The sequence below is a fragment of the Cololabis saira genome, chromosome 20, assembly GCF_033807715.1.
Source record: "Cololabis saira isolate AMF1-May2022 chromosome 20, fColSai1.1, whole genome shotgun sequence".
NCBI lineage: Eukaryota > Metazoa > Chordata > Actinopteri > Beloniformes > Belonidae > Cololabis > Cololabis saira.
This window is the reverse complement of record NC_084606.1, coordinates 7,439,133-7,453,094: the sequence shown is the minus strand read 5'-3', so window position 1 is coordinate 7,453,094 and position 13,962 is coordinate 7,439,133.

The window sequence follows — 13,962 nt, the reverse complement described above, 5'->3', positions numbered from 1 at the left end:
GGCCTTAAGTTGTTGATACTCTAAAAATGTATTCCTGCTAACTCCGTATTGAACAATAAGTGTATTGAAAGGTACAAACTGTCCTCCTACAATTACGTGCTGTAAATACCGTATTCCTTGATCTCTCCATTGAACGAAATTAACCATCTTTTTATCATTTTTCACGATGTCTGGGTTGTTCCATATGGGTGTACGGTCACATGGAAAAAGTGAAATTTTAGCTACTTTAAGAAATTCCCACCAAGCTGATAAAGTTGTGCTAATATTAATGCTTTTGAATAAGAATGTTCTTAATGACCTGCCTGGCTAAATAAAGGCGAATGACTGAATGAATATCAAATAAAGCCATAGAATTGTTTTTTTTTTTCTCTTTATTGTATAATGTTAACAAAGTGTAATGCAATTCATGTCATGGGTCGTGTATTTTGAAGGATCAAATACTCAACATCCCATATTATCAATTTAGCGTGGCAACACCCGCCCCCCCTAGTGTTTCCATGGAAATGGTATGGCCCGACTGAGAAGCAGGAAGCTCTTGTCCGCTGCTGTGATACGTCAACGTCGCCGCAATATTGGATGTGGCAAGACTGCGCTGTAAACTAATACAAGTAAATTGACTTATTTTCATATTTAATTTCATATAATCATATTTTCTCATCAACAAAACAAATTTAGAATTTTTCAAATAACAAAATAACATATTTGAACCATTTTTCGGACAATAAAATAACTGAAAAAATCTGAAAAATAGTTTAAATATGTTTACAAGTAAATGGACTTATTTTCATATTTCATAATTTCATATAATCATATTTTCTCATCAACAAAACAAATTTAGAATTTTTCAAATAACAAAATAACATATTTGAATTGACTCTCTAGCGCCACCCTTCACCACGACGGCCGTTGGGGGTACTGCAGTCAACAGTGAAGCCGGCACGGGAGAACCATGGATCTATTATATAACTGGATACAGTACCAAAAATGGCCGCCCATTCATTTCAATGCATTCTGCTCAGCCAGCGCATACGCCGAAGAAATTTCTGACTTCCTGGTTTACTTCCTGGTACACAGGCCCATAGAGGATGCGCAGTTGAGTCACCTCCCATGATGCTCTGGGGCACATCAATGGCCGTGACGTCACCCCCATGGCCCCATGGGATTTTTTGTTGCAGTACCGCGGCTGGCCACCGGATAAAATCGGCACACCTTCTGAGCGCGAGACTGGGGGGCTGGGGAGAACGGGGAGAACGCACATGCAGCATCATGTGACGTCACATCCGCAGCCCAGCGCGGGAAATTCGGGACCGAATTGCAGCACATTTTGCAGCACACAGCCTGTTCAAGGCAAAGGAGAGATACACTAGAGGGCTCATTCTTTTGGGTTTGGAACGCTTCATCTGACATTATTACTAGAAAACTTAAAATGTATACGGATTTTTTTCATAAATCTTGCCACAATCCGGCCTCAAGCTCCTTTAAATATGTTATTTTGTTACTTGAAATTTTTTAAATATTTTTATGTAAAATATGCTTTGTAGATGAGAAAATATGTTTCCCTATTTTTCTTATTTTTGTGAGGGGGGATATATATATTGTTTTTAGGCACTACCTTGTTCTCTATAGCCTGAATTACTCCTATGTGGGATCAATAAAGTTCTTATTTTTGCCATCTGAGAAATTAAATATATCATATTTGGTGCCTAACTGTTTCCCAAGTATATAAATGCGTGTGTGAATGAATAAATGAGACGTAAAACGTACATTTCTTTGTAGAAATGCGCTTTATGAAAATAAATCCATTCACTTGTATTAGTTTACAGCGCTGTCTTGCCACATCCAATATGGCGGCGACGTTGACGTATCGCAGCAGCTCCATGGGGCGGATACGGATACATGTCTATGCTGTTGGTGTCTCTGACGCAAAACTCTCAATACAGCTGAAGTGATAGACACCATAGACCCATATACGTATATATCATGGATCTATAATATTAACATATATATCTATGATCAGGGGCGGGGTGGCCACAGGGAGGTTCGGGAGGATTCCCGAACGGCCGGTCTGTTCTGGGCCGAACCGGCCGGTGGTCAGATTTTTTTTAATTTTATTTATTTTTTTTTTCTTCCTTCCTTTTTTTTTTTTTTTTAATGTAAAACGGGGCCGCGGCCCGCGATTAAACAGGCAGCCTGCCCTTACAGCCCTTGTAGGTGGCAGATTGGAACGCCAGACTGGGTCACTTTAATATCTTGCATTTTAAGGGGGGATACGAGCGGCCCCCCCTCTCAATTTGAGCTGATCCTTGTTCCTATTGACATGTGATTGGCTCAGCCGCTCAGTCAGAAGAACGGCTGGTTTTCCTGTTAAAAAAACAGAAAAGGAAGGAAGGAAGAGGGGCAGGATCGCGATGATGAAAAGAAAGAAGCCAGAGAAAGAGATGGGTGGAGCAGAGAAAGTGAGGATGAAAAAGAAAAGAAAGTTGATAGAACACGCAGCAAAATGCGCGAAATTAACTGACATGTTCCGTCGTGGTGGGACCAAGGTCGGCCAGGCCGGTGATGACGACACCACGGGTCCGAGCAGCACAGCCACAGCAGGTTAACAAGCACCGTCTACACCGCGCCATCATCCCAGACCCAGACAATATGTGTTTGTGTTTCAGGACACAGACAGAGCTATCAGTAAAGTTACACAATAAATAAATCATTAATTTGCTTTGTCAATAAAAAAAAAAATCCATAGGCTACCAACTGACCATAAAACACTAAAATTCATTGCAATAATAAATAAATAAATAAATAACATTCTGTTTTAAAGATATAATTTAAAATTATAAATATATATATAGCCTAATATAATACGGCTATATTTCCTTTTATGTTTCTGCATTAGTGTGTGTGTGTGTGTGTGTGTGTGTGTGTGTGTGTGTGTGTGTGTGTGTGTGTGTGTGTGTGTGTGTGTGTGTGTGTGTGTGTGTGTGTGTGTGTGTGTGTGTGTGCGCGCGCGCTGCACTTTTCTTAAATTGAATTTTAGATTTTGTTTGTGTTCTAACACTGAATTATTTGCAAAAGTACTATAAATGTTATCATTGTTGCTGTTAATGTTAGACACAGATAATGCCAGTCATGAGAGTGAGGAGGAGAGAGGGACAGATGAGGAGGGACAGGAGAAGGAGGAGGAGGAGAAGGAGGAGAAGGAGGAAGAGGACGAAGAGGAGGAGGAGGAGGAGGTGGATGAAGCGGAGGAGGCGGAGGAGGGGACTGAGGAAAGTGGAGCAAGTACCAAGAACAGTGCCAGGTACAGGTGCAGTGTGAAGGTCTGGGTTAGCAATAGGTCTTTGCTTAGAATTATATGAAGATGTAAAGTTCCACAGGAACAAAAAGCTCATCCACCATTTCTGAATTATCCGTTTTCTTAATGACTTATTGCTAATCTTCGTTATTACTGATGCTCTTTTCATGCAGCACAAGATGCACAGGAAAAGGCAGGGCCAAGCACAAGGGAAACAGAGCCAGGGATACAACAAGCTGAAGATGAGGGTTTTGATTTTTACGCACGTCCCGCCTCCAAAGATTTAGATCTGTTTTTTTCTTACCATCCTCAACAACCCCCCAGAAAAGGGATGTCTATCTATCAAACCAAAGATGGCATTAAGAGAAAGTGGCTTTCCTACTGTGAGAAAGAAAACTCACTGTACTGCACAGTATGTTTGGCATATGCAAAGCCATCTGCAAGTGATAGTGCATTTGTTAAAGGTGGAATGAAAGCATGGAAGCATGTACATCAACGAATAGAAGAACATGAACGAAATCAAGTGCATCGAGAAAGTGCTGAAGCATATTTCATGAAGGCCACCCATGCAGACATAGCAAGTTTACTTGGAGGAAAACAAATGTCTCTCCATCGTGAACAGGTCAGAAAAAAACGTGAAGTCATGAGCCGTGTCATAGAAGTGATAAAGGTCATAGGAAAATGTGGTCTGAGCTACCGGGGCACTAATTTTGAGGCTGCCCACACTTGGGAAAACATGGCTCTTAACCATGGACATTTCTTGGAAATGATCCTGCTGTTGAGCAAGTTTGATGTTTCTCTCCAAGAACATGTGAGTGAATGTATAAAGAAAAGCAAGAGTCTACATGAAACAGGGTCTAAAGGAAGAGGGTCTCTCGTTACCTTGCTCTCTAACACATCTGTCAACAAAGTGATTGACATCATTAGCAACCTGATCAAAGAAAACATTTCAAGGGAAGTAAGAGAGGCCGGAATGTTTTCTGTGCAAATTGATACAACGCAGGATATTACCTCCACAGACCAGTGTGCTGTTGTCCTCAGGTATGTAACTGACACAATCCATGAGAAGCTCATTGGTGTTGTTTCATGTGAGTCGTCAACAGGAGATTATTTTGTTCAGCTACTCAAGGAGACTCTGGCAAAGGTCAACATTGATATCCGGTGTCGGTAACTCCACAGATGGAGCAGCAAACATGCAGGGCCAGTATAAGGGGTTCTCCACTTTACTGTCGTCAGAATCCCCAAACCAAGTGCACATCTGGTGCTATGCCCATGTGCTTAATCTGGTTCTGGGAGACACCACAGGTGTTGTGATAGAAAGTGCATCTCTTTTCTCCATCGTGAATGACGTTGCAGTTTTATCAAGGACTCGTACAAGCGTATGAATATGTGGGAGAAAGTGAGTGATGACAGGCGTCACAGAAGGCTGTCCCCCATTGGGGAAACCAGGTGGTGGGCCAAGGACCAAGCCCTAACTAAGATATTTGGCTCTTTTGGTAGCCCAGACAATGCCTTGTTTGTTGATTTGATCCTAACTTTGAAAAGAATTGTGGAAGATATGTCAATGAAAGCACATGTCAGGGCAAGAGCTAAGGGCTACATTGAGTCCCTCCTGAAGCATGAGACCGTGCTTACAGCCCAGATATTCTTGAGGATCTTTGAGATCACCTCACCACTGTCCAGATACCTTCAGACTAGCAACATGGATCTAATCACTGCACATCGGCTTGTAATGGGGGCCATAGATAGCCTAAAAAGATGCGCAAGGGACATGGATGGTGTCACAAAAGCAGCACATGTATTTGTCAAGTGGGCAAACGAGAAGCTGGAGGAGGGCGGATTTAAAGAGATGATTCAGGTGGGTCTACCTGAATTAAAGAGCAGGAAAAGAAAGACCATGCCAGGTGAGGCCGCAGAGGAACAGCAGAAGTTGAAGGTAGAGGACCAGTACAGGGTCAAGGTCCACAATGTGATTTTAGACACTGTCACTGTGAGCATTCAGACTTGTTTTTCCTCAAATGGAGCTCTTTATGATGACTTTGCTTGCCTTGACCCAAAAAACTTTGGAGTCCTGAGAGAGAGGGAGCTTCCATCTGAAGCCCTCCAACAGCTCAGTAAGTGCATCCTTAGGTTTGATGATAGGGCCACAACTGGAAGGCTGAAGGCTGAGCTCTGCAGTCTTGCCAGCCACTGGGAGAGACTTAAGTTGCCCCATTTTGAGTCGTACACTGTCTGGACAGCAGAAGAGACAGAAAATGGAGAAAACATGGAGCTGAAAAACACCAGTTGTACCTCTTGTAAAAACTGTGCAATTTGTGTTTATCACATACTCTCCAAATACAACCTGCTGACTGATGCCTATCATGTCATCGGACTAGGCTATAAGTTCCTACTGACCCTGTCTTTCAGTCAAGTGGCCTGTGAGAGAACTTTCTCAACTCTTAAGTTTGTAAAGAATAGACTGAGGAGCACACTGACACAGGAGCATCTTGAGGGATTTATGCTAATGTCAACAGAGAAAGAGACCCTGATGACTTTGGACAATGATACAGTCATAGACAGAGTTGCAGAGAGCAGTGCATTGCTCAGACGCTTGCTGATAAAGTAAGTTAACAGGGAGAGGAGAAAGAAGATGAAGCGGAGGAGAAAGAAGAGGGGGAGGAGGAGAAAGAGGAGGATTAAACAGGGAGAGGAGAAAGAAAAGGAGGAGTAGAAAAAGGAGGATTACACAGAGAGGAGAAAGAAGAGGAGGAGGAGGAGAAAGAAGAGGAGGGGGAGAAAGAGGATGATTTAACAGGGAGAGGAGAAAGAAGATAAAGAGGAGGAGAAAGAAGAGGGGGAGGAGAAAGAAGAGGAGGAAGAGGAGTAGAAAACGGAGGATTAAACAGGGAGAGCAGGAAGAAGAGGAGGAGGAGAAGAGGGAGGGAGGGAGAGAGAGAGAGAGAAAGGAGGAGCAGCAGTTTGTGTGTGTGTGAAAAAATACCTGTTCAATATACTGTACACACAGTAGTTTTGTTGGTTGAAAATAAAGTATTTGTGTTTAAATTAAATTACGGTTCTACTTGTGCCCTTCGTGCGATCGGATAAAAGGCCTCTCCAAACCAAGCTCCCGGGCTGAATTTCAACCCCAGCCCGCCCCTGTCTATGATAGACACGCTCCATGTTTCCTCTCCATTTATTGTACACAGGTTCGGTGGTCGCGTGTTTCCGGGCAGACCTGTCACAGCGGAGGAGCCTTGTTTTGTACAGACCGAAGAAAGACGATTTTAGATTGAATAGTTGCTCCGTCTGGAAGAATGCAAACAGAGCAGAACCGAGATCCAGAGAAGGACCGGGACCGGGACCAGGACCTGGACCAGGACCTGGACCAGGACCAGGACCAGGACCAGGACCCGGACCCGGACCAGGACTGTTCAGAGTCCAGCTTTTCCTCTGCTGGTCTGGAGGTCAGTGTTCGGGTCCGCGTTGCTGCTCGTTATGAATGAATTAATGAATGAATTAATGAATTAATTAATGAATGAAAAAACATAAAAACACACAAGTCAAAATAGTCAAAACAACAAAAAAATAAAAAAATGTTACCATGTCCAAAAAGAAGTAGAAAGCAGCATGTGCTTATCCTACCCCTTCTCCCTTCTCATATATTGTGTACTAACGCCTCATGAAAATACGCAGTTACATATTTACATTACATATGTACATGTTGGAGCCAAAATACTTTGATTTATTTTCTTTTATTTATTTAAACATATTACTAAAATGAATCTCAAACTGAATATGAATTGTGATTCCCCTTATGGTGACGTCATGTTATACCTGTCAATCATTCTATCAGTCTAGGTGGGTGGTTGTCATAGAAACCATTATTACCGTCCTGGGTGGTGATTGCACTCAGGTGCGACAGGGGGAAGACCATGGAAGACAGACAGTTTTCGACCGTGCAAGACAGACAGACATTGGCGTTCAGTCACAAGTTTATGTTATAAGTTTAAACAGTGGATTTATGTTCGTTTTTTAGTGCTGCTGCATATCAAATAAATGGATTGGCATATGGGTCAATGACGAATAAGGATTTTCAACGGGTCAATTTTAAAATAATAAAAAAAAGAACATCTATTGCAGTAGTTCAAACATTAAGAATGTTGTGTACACATAAATTCATATAACATTTTTAAATTAAGTGATTTCAGAGTTTTTTGTCAAGATGAATTGGCTCTAGCTTTAAAAAACGTCATGTGTTGCAACCATGATTCATATTAAAATTAATTTCCTTAACATCTTGACATCTTTTTTTTTTTACAAGTTTTTAGTATTATACAAAAATGCTTGTTTTTTTTAATGGTTGCGCCACATTATATTTCATGAAATGGACATCAGTCAAACTTTGTTAGTATATTATGATGGAAATATAAATACAAATGTGTTGCAATCTTACACACTACAAGATACTTCAGAAATCATGCCAGATAGGGCAGAAGATTGATTTAAATACATTTAGAGTGATTTCAAAAAAAGTTTTCAAAACAAGAGTCATGGTCGGACGGTCGCACCACATGACATTTTGATGCTTAAAACAACAACAAAATCTCAAATAACTAGTATTTTTTGTAAAACTTCAAGTGAGTCCATATGTGGGACAGGTACTTCATATATATGGTATTTCTTTATCCATTTAAACCTTTTTTGAATTGAAGAAAAAATAGTTTTTCAGAAAATATAGGCGTCACGTCATTGACCCGTATCCTACCTGGATCCTAAGCTTTTGAATTGGTTTAAAGCACGCGTCCTAACTAAAACCAACCCAGTTGCCCTGCTGTATAGCCTATAGGCACAGGCTTCACAGTACATATTTAAAAACAAAGAAAATAATGTAAGTAAACGAGTGACTAAATGATCTGTGGAAACACCTGTATCCTGTGAAAACCATATTTTTGTACCGCTGTGTGAACTGGCTCATGCTTGGACGTTGCTTGAGCTCCGCACCCAAACTGTTCCACAACTTCACTCCACATATGGAAATGGTAAATGTTTTTAATGTTGTGCGGTAGGGCTGGGCGATATATCGAGATTTTAATACATATCGATATATTATCAAACACGATATGGTACGAGACAATATCGTTTAATTTAAAAAAAAAAAAAAAATCTTTTTTTCACATTTTTATTTTGATATAGCTTATTTTGTGACAAATTGACTTGAATGTTTTATTTGAGATTTGCACAAATGTTTTGTTATTTGCACAACTGTCAACCTCAGTGGAAAAGTCTGCCTGTTACTGTCTACATTGTATTAATTGCACAGTGTATTTTAATTTAATTGTAAAGCAGGAAAGGGATATTTGTTTTATTTTATTCAAGAAGCATTTTTATTCTAGGTAGTTTATTTTTATTTCATTTGTTTTATACATTTTGATATTGTGCAGACCTCTGTTAACAAAGGTACCTGTGTGACATTTGGCACGAGGCTTTGTATTAAAACTGACTGTTTTTTTAAGGGTTTGCCTCAGAAAAAAATGAAGCTAACAGAGAAGCTAACAGAGATGCTATGCTATAATGCTTTGGGGGAAACCCCAATTAAGGCACAGAAAAAATATCGAGATATCGAGTATCGCCATTTAGCTAGAAAATATCGAGATATGACTTTTGGTCCATATCGCCCAGCCCTATTGTGCGGACACAAAGATGTTTTTAATTGTTCTCCCCTCTCAAATTATAATCTCATCTCTGTTAAAAAAAAACAATTTTTGAATATTTCCAGGAAGCATGTCGTTTTTTGCTTTGTACATAGTTTGTGCTGTTTGAAAGTGAACAAGATCAGTAAATTTTAATGTTTTGGATTTTAAGAAGAGTGAACTTTTAACCGGCATTATGAATGATCCTTATGGTTCGTTTATGCAGCATTGATAGTGATTAGTATACTGTACAGTTCTCGGTTTTCTGTCTGCTAATGGTGATCCAAACGCTGTATTTTATAATGTATCAGCATGTTTGAACCAAACCACAGACACATGACCTTTTGTTTTACTATACATATTGTAATGAACCTTTTATCTAAGGATAAATATTAGGTAACACTGAGCAGGCTGAAGAGGCTGCTGCCACCACCTTTTATTAACCGGTATGGTCCGGTATCGGAGACCTGAGAACACACACACCCTTAACCAAATTATAGACAAAATATACACTTTATTTGGTAAAAACAGTTCAGAAGTAGTATTGGGCGATATTTTACCGTCAAAAAAATTCCCCACGGTAAGAATTTGTCATCTCGCGGTAAAAATGATTAATTCCCGTTGATGACGTTTTTGTGTAAAGGCTGATTTATGGTAATAATATATTATATACATAAATCAGCCTTAACAAACATGGCGGAAGGCGGATCTGAGAGTGAGGAGCTCGTTGTTAAACGAGGCTCCAGCTCTGGAACTGGCTTGGATCTAAAGTTTAAAAAGAGCAACGAGGAGCAAACATCTATTATATGCAGAGTCTGCAAAAAAACAGTGAGTGCAAAGGATGGCTTTTATTTATTTCTCCTGTTTCTTTATCAGGTTGTATTTTTTTCTACTTTGTGATTTTTATAAGCTAAGAAAACTTGAAGGACATGGTACTTTTGCTGTTTCACTGTCATCCCATTGTTTAAGCCATACAGTTTGAATAAATGTTGAATCTGTTCTTACATTTCAAACTTATTTCATTTGAGTCATTACAGTTTTGCAGTACAAGTGTACTAATTTAATTGGTTTTTATTAATTCAATTTAATTGGTGTAGTTTAGTAGCATTTACTCTTCTTTTAGAGCAGTGATTTGGGGGCTGCAAAGACTGAATGTGGTGATAGATTTATAGTTACAAAGATGGAGTTGAATTGGTATTTCTTTTATCGTCATTTTTATCGCTATCGGGATAAATGCCAGAAATGATCATGATAAATTTTTTAGTCCATACCGCCCATCCCTATTCATAAAAGAACAGCAGTTTTGTGGTGGGTCGAGGAGAGGACTGGCCGAACTAGAATGGACCCCCCTTAAACAAATCCGCCCCCCCAGGTAACCAGCTACCCCTGTGTCACTACACACAGAACCACTACACACCATCATAAGCACACTCCAGCATTTCATATGCAGATAAACACACCAGTGCCATTCAAAAGGACATAGAAGCAAACACTCGGGACGCTACAACCAAGGGCATACGGGATTTCATCCTAAAAAGGCACGCCCTTATTTCACATAAACCCAGATGGACAGATGTGTATTAACTTCCCGTACCTATCAGCTATTATTTCCTCCCAGTCTCCCAGAGCTCCCACAAATATAGATTTATATACCTATACTGCAACAGCCAGTCTGACTATCTTCGCCGCCGGTGGCCCTAAACAGCCACGATCGGCCCCGAACCCCCCCCCTCCCATGAGGGCAAAATAACTAGGCTTGTTTCAGGCAAATGACCCCGACCTGCAACAAGCTCCACTCCCCAGACACAACTACTGCTCCTTTCAGCCCTGCTTGAAAAGTTCAGCATCTCAGCAATCAAGTCCAGCTGAGTATAATTACATCAGAGTCTCACGGCAGCAACGGCACATCTCAGGTGAGGCTAATCAGCCTGTAATGGGTCTCCATGGCAACAGACACACACACACCAAACCCCAAGTCCACTACTCTATAAACGTTTCTGCGCTTTAATGTACAAACCCAATTAAAAATTAAAGCTGCAAGCAGCGATGAACGGGCCCTCGCACTCACGGCCACCGCCCCCATAAGCATATCAGAAATGACACCACCCACGACTTCCTATGTCAAACCATTCAAAAGATATAGCAGAAAAAAGGGACAACCAATCTAAAGAAGGGGCGGGGCTAATTCAGGCCAATGAAGGTCAAGGACTCCATACAGAATCTGATGACACCACCCACGACTCTCTATGTCAAACCATTCAAAAGTTATAGCAGAAAATCGGGACGACCAATCAGAAGAAGGGGCGGGGCTAATTTTCACCAATTATGGTCAAGGACTCAATACTGAGTCCCATGACACCACCCACGACTCTTTATGTCAAACCTTTCAAAAGTTATGGCAGAGAAAAGTATTCTAGGGGGCGCTGTTGTGCCGTTAGGCAACGCCCATTAATGCAAACCATGAAATATCAAATTTATCACCAGGCCTGGCCTGCATGCAAAATTTGGTGACTTTTGGAGAACTATCAAATATGGACCGATCAGATGAAGGGGAGGCGCGCTTTTTCGCGTCTAGCGTCGCCACGGTAACACTTTTGAAAGAGAAAAGTAATGTGCGTCGTCGTAGGACAGAGACGCACATTTTGAGGTAAAAAAAAAAAAAAAAAAAATTGCTGACAAAAATTTCGGCATAGGCTACAGCCAGGCTCGAACTCCCGACCTCTGGCACCAAAGACCGATATGCTCTGGGTGAGCTATGTCTCAGCCATGCCATTTGCTTTGACTTACTGGCTTAGGAGAGACCAACAATAAAATGTCTGGAACTTGTTTTCCTAATTTTTTAAATGTTTGTAAGGTGTAAATATTAGTAAAACACTACAATTTCATTTATTACTCTTTCTGTAACTATTCTACCGAGGTTCTAACCGGGCTGAGCACGGGACTATTTCTGACGTCACCACATTACAACAGATGATCGGTCGGGGGGCGGGGCCGTCATCACCCTACTCGCCACTGATTGGTCGGGGGGCGGGGCCGTCATCACCCTACTCGCCCCTGATTGGTCGGGGGGCGGGGCCGGCAGACGTTTGAATCAGTAAACGGGAGTCAAACCATTAAAAAGTGATAGCAGAAAAAAGGGACAACCAATCAGAAGAAGGGGCGGGGCTAATTAAGGCCAACGAAGCTTAAGGACTCATTACAGAGTCCCATGACACCACCCACAACTTCCTATGTCAAACCATTCAAAAGTTATGGCAGATAAAAGTATTCTAGGGGGCGCTGTTGAGCCGTTAGGCCACGCCCATTAATGCAAACCATGAAATGGTTGCAGGACAGGGACGCACATATTGATGTAGAAAAAAAAAATTGCTGACAAAAAAAGTCTGGATACTGCGGGAATCGAACTCGGATCTCTGACTCCAAAGACGGGAACACTCTGGCTGAGCTAAGACTCAGCTTCTCATTTCTATTTGACCTACTGACTTAGGAGAGACCAACATATCGATATTTAGTAATGTAAGTCTGGAGCTGTTTTTTCTAATTTTTTTTAAATATTTGTAAGTTATAAATATTAGTAAAACCCTACTATTTTAATTATTACTTTTTCTGTAACCATTCTGCCAAGGTTGTAACCGGGCTGAGCTGGGAATATTTCTGACGTCACCACATTACAGGGAGCTGATTGGTCGGGGGGCGGGGCCGTCATCACCCTACTCGCCACTGATTGGTCGGGGGGCGGGGCCGTCATCACCCTACTCGCCACCGATTGGTCGGGGGGCGGGGCCGTCATCACCCTACTCGCCACCGATTGGTCGGGGGGCGGGGCCGGCAGACGTTTGAATCAGGAAGCGGGAGTCAGCGCAAGAGCGACTGGCGGCTCGTGGCGATTTTATTATAAAAAAGGGACAACCAATCAGAAGAAGGGGCGGGGCTAATTCAGGCCAAAGAAGCTCAAGGACTCATTGCAGAGTCCCTTGACACCACCTACGACTTCCTATGTCAAACCATTCAAAGTTTATAGCAGAAAAAAGGGACAACCAATCAGAAGAAGGGGCGGGGCTAATTCAGGCCAATGAAGGTCAAGGACTCCATACAGAATCTGATGACACCACCCACGACTCTCTATGTCAAACCATTCAAAAGTTATGGCAGAGAAAAGTATTCAAGGTGGCGCTGTTGAGCCGTTAGGCCACGCCCATTAATGCAAACCATGAAATATAAAATTTATCACCAGGCCTGGCTTGCATGCAAAATTTGGTGACTTTTGGAGAACTATCAAATATGGACCAATCACATGAAGGGGGGGCGCGCCTTTTGGCGTCTAGCGTCGCCACGGTAACACTTTTGAAAGAGAAAAGTAATGCGTGGTGTCGCAGGATGTAGACGCACATTTTGATGTATAACACACCTGGGTGCACGATACGGTTCGGGCTGAATTAACTCTTGAAGGAATGGCATAAATTTCGCCAAAATGACACAATTTATTCAAAATGGCCGACATCCTGTTCGGTTTTGGCCATGGCTCCAAGAGACTTTTCTTTAAGTTGTGCCATGATACAGGTGTGTAGCGATTTTCGTGCATGTACGTCAAACCGTATTGTGGGGCTTGAGGCACAAAGTTTTCCGGGGGGCGCTGTTGAGCCATTTTGCCACGCCCATTAATGCAAACCATGAAATATCAAATTTATCACCAGGCCTGGCTTGCATGCCAAATTTGGTGCCTTTTGGGGAACTATCAAATATGGACCAATCAGATGAAGGGGGGGTGCGCTTGTTGGCGTCTAGCGTCGCCACGGTAACACTTTCGAAAGAGAAAAGTAATGCGTGTAGTCGCAGGATGGAGACGCACATTTTGATGTATAACACATCTGGGTTCACGATACGGTTCGGGCTGAATTAACTCTCGAAGAATGGCATATATTGCTCCAAAATTACGCGATTAATTCAGAATGTTCAAAATGGCCGACTTCCTGTTCGTTTTCGTCCATGGCGCCAAGA